The sequence below is a fragment of the Notolepis coatsorum genome (assembly GCF_963971535.1).
Source record: "Notolepis coatsorum genome assembly, chromosome: 1".
Taxonomy (NCBI): domain Eukaryota; kingdom Metazoa; phylum Chordata; class Actinopteri; order Aulopiformes; family Paralepididae; genus Notolepis; species Notolepis coatsorum.
The window spans coordinates 68,521,762-68,525,777 of NC_140165.1; positions in this window are offsets into that span (position 1 = coordinate 68,521,762).

Here is a 4,016-nt window from a genome sequence, read left to right on the forward strand (position 1 = left end):
ATTGAAAACTTTATTAACAGATTGCAGAATGGGTACAGTACAGTAAGCTCAATACACACATTGTTAAGGGGATGCAGACCAGAGAAAGACTTTCGTCTTGTTTACATCATCAGGGTCCCCCATTTTCAATTCATAATTTATATATATCTTGACATACATAACATACAGGTATAGCCTACAGTACTGTTACATTTGTGACATACAAGATATACAAATATACATTACTGTTATCCTAACAGAAAATATATACATACGAGGGGGAGGAAACTACATTAGGAGGGGGTTTGTACATTTACGGGGGCCATACAGATATATATCATGACATTTATGACAATACATGACATACAGGTATACAGTACTGTTACATTTGTGACATACAAGATATGCAAATATACAGTACTGTTAAACAGAGATCCTATGATAATATATGAAACTATAAAACGTATGTTTCTGTAGCGCAGATTTCCCACTTGTCTTGAATGCTATCTGAACACTTCGTTCCCCTACCCCCCTACAAGGACCACCACAATGGAAATAAGCTCTGAGCTTTTTTTTTGTCTATCCTTGTAGTCCATGGGCCAGAGGCCAAAATTTCACTTGTTGGTACCACTCAAGGTGACGAAACTTCCATATAATTTTTTAAAAGATCTATGTCTGTAGATGATATTTTGGTATGATAGCCCTTCCAGAGTGGTAGCTTTATCATAATTATCAAGTCATGAAGTATACCCACCCCTCAGGAAATTGCATTTCAGATGCTGGTGCATATCCTGCTTTAGACTCACGTAGACTCGTAGAGGACATCTGTTAATGTTTCACAATATTGTCTTTGGTATCATTTTAAAGGGGACTATGTCATCTTTCATTCAAGCTAAGATGTGAATCTCTCTGACCAATATAGAGGTCACTGGAGCTCTTTGAACAGTCAACAACACACATTTTTACACGATTTTCGCCTAAATGATATACTATCCTTTAGCCTTGTGTAGCAGGGTGGATTATCCCTGCTTCGTGGGAACGGTTGCTGGCAGTCAGGAGGTAGCTGGACACAGTAGAACTCGGTCTGACTGCACCCTCGTCTTTGGGCCTGGGACGTCGACTGGAGGCTGGTAGTGTGAGTGGATGGGGCCCGGGATTTACCAACCTGGTCTGGTACTCTGGTCTTCCTTCCCCGCCACAGGACGGTCAGCAGTACTCCCCAACACGATCCCACTCCTCTCAGTTGCTCCTTAGACCCTCCCACACCTCGTGACTGAATTGTAAAGAAATTGTTAGTGTTCACTTCGCCCTCAGGCCGCACCACACTGTGAAACGTGCAATAGATCTTGGGCACCGAAGCCCTAATGTTACTCTACCAAAATGGCGGCCGCGCCGCTCCACCACCGTCCTGGTGGCAAGATGGCGTCGAACGCTCTCGTCGCAGGTGCTAGCAGGCGGAGCTGTAGCAGAGAGGCAGTGCTGGCTGAGCTGGTGCTGGGCGATGACGACCTCTGCTGGTGGGAAAGAACTCCCGTGTCCTGCAGGCAGCCAGGAGCAGGTCTGCTGTAGCACTCCGGTGCAGACAGCTGTTGACGCCCGGGCAGACTGCTTGTAGGTCCCGCACGTATCTGGCTCGCACACTATACCGCACACTGTAACTACTATAACTCGGTAGTTAAAGACTTGGATAATTGTTTAACCGCACGTTACCTATACCGCACACTGTAACTACTATAACTCGACTGCTAGTGCCTGGCTCTGCACTTATTGTTCATATAATACCGCTGGTACTGCTAGGATATCGTGTCCACTAGCCAGTACTGGTTATCACCCGTTGTCCTCTCACGGGGCACTCCGGTGCAACGTCAGCAACGGGGCTATCCAGAACCCCCGTTAGCTGTGACTTCTCGTTGTCAAGTTCACTGCCGAAGAGAACGACTTCCGCTCGTCTCCTCCCTTTATCATCTCCCAACTCTCTCTGCCACTCTCTGCCTGCTACCGCCCCCTGCTGGTCCCGCCTGCCAGTCACAAGGGGAGACGCATTTGTAGAATATGATTCAGTACTGTCATTTATAATCCATATTCCAATGCTCTTCAGCAGGGGATGCTTGTGTCAGTGTTTGTGTGAATATCAATGACACTAGTTAGAATGTCTTTGTGTACAAAAGGGATATAAGACACAGTCAGCAGTTCTGAATAATATACCATATTTTCCAGACTGCTACACTTGTGTCATCTAGGAGCAACAGGGACACAAAATACAAAATCTACAACACTCTCAGGACCATAAGGATTCAGGAAATGTATAATATGCCTATACTATTTCTTGTCAGGGGTGATTGTGAGCCTTAAATTGGAAGAGCAGTACTAGGCTCAAGTCAAGTCAAGTCAAGCCAAGAGTTTTATTTGTCACGGCATACAAGTATACAATGAAATGCGGGTGGTCTTGACCGCAACGATGTGCAATACAGTGGTACAACATATAATAGAATCCAATAAAAACAACATTGTGCAATAACAGGTAACAGGTAACATGGTGTGACATCTCGGTATCTGTACATAGTTATTTACAGAGCATATAGGACATGCTAGGTAGCTTTGGTAGTGCAATACACTGTTACTGTTGCTATACTCATTTAAAATGGCCTTTCCTTTTGGCAATAAGTGTGGGTGTGTGCGGCATGAGTGTGTGCCTGCTCATGTTAAAGTGTTAAAGTGGCTGCTAGTGTGTGAGCGTGCACAGCGTGCATGTCGTGTGTGTGCTCATGTGTGCTTGTGTGTGGATAGTTCAGTGATCTGTGGCACTCAATGTTCATTGTTCAAGGCTCTGATGGCCTGGGGGAAGAAGCTGAGCCTAAGCCTCTCTGTCCTAGTAGCTGGGGTTCGCAGGCGTCTGCCTGACCTCAGCAGCTGGAACAGGCTGTTATTGGGGTGGTGGGGGTCTTTCATTATTCTGCAGGCTCTGGATTTGCACCTCTTGTTGTATAGAACCTGCAGGGGAGGTAGTGCAATACCCGTGGTACGCTCGGCTGAGCGCACCACTCTCTGTAGGGCCTTCTTGTCTTGTGCCGTGCTGTTTCCATACCAGGCAGTGATGTTTCCGGTCAAGATGCTCTCTACAGCTCCTGAGTAGAAGGACTGGAGTATCTTCCCCGATACTCTGAACTTCCTTAACTGTCTCAGATGGTAGAGGCGCTGCTTCCCCTTCTTTACTACTGTGTCTATGTGTGTTGACCATGTCAGATCCTCTGAGATGTAGACCCCCAGGTACTTAAAGCTGCTCACCCTGTCCACGGTAGCCCCGTTAATCCTCAGTGGTGTGTGTGTCTCCTGCTGTCCTCTCCTATAATCCACGATCAGCTCCTTGGTTTTACCAATGTTCAGGAGCAGGCTGTTGTCCTGGCACCAGCGTTCCAGTACCTCAACCTCCTCCCGGTAGGCCTTCTCGTCGTTGTCCGAGATCAGCCCCACCACCACCGTGTCGTCTGCGAACTTCACTATGGAGTTGGAGCTGAACTTGGCCACACAGTCGTGTGTGTAGAGTGAGTACAGCAGGGGGCTCAGAACACAGCCCTGGGGGGACCCGATGCTCAGGGTGATGGTGTTGGAGGTCTGACCCCCCACCCTGACCGCCTGGGGTCTTTCGCTCAGAAAGTCCAGTACCCAGGCGCTCAGGGCGGAGCTCAGACCTAGCTCGATCAGCTTGTCCACCAGTCTGGTGGGGACTATGGTGTTGAACGCTGAGCTGTAGTCAATGAACAACAGTCTCACATAGCCCCCCTTCTGACGGTCAAGGTGCAAGAGGGTGCTGTGCAGTACCTGGGAGACCGCGTCGTCAGTGGACCTGTTTGTCCTGTATGCAAATTGCATAGGGTCCATATCACTGGGGAGGGAGGCACAAATGTGGTCCTTGACCAGCCTCTCGAAACATGTCTACACCAAACCGACCGTAGAAAGAGTTGAGCTTGTCCGCGAGGGAGGCGTTGTCGCTCCCCATTGAGGGGGCGCTGACTTTGTAGTCAGTTATTGTCTTCAGT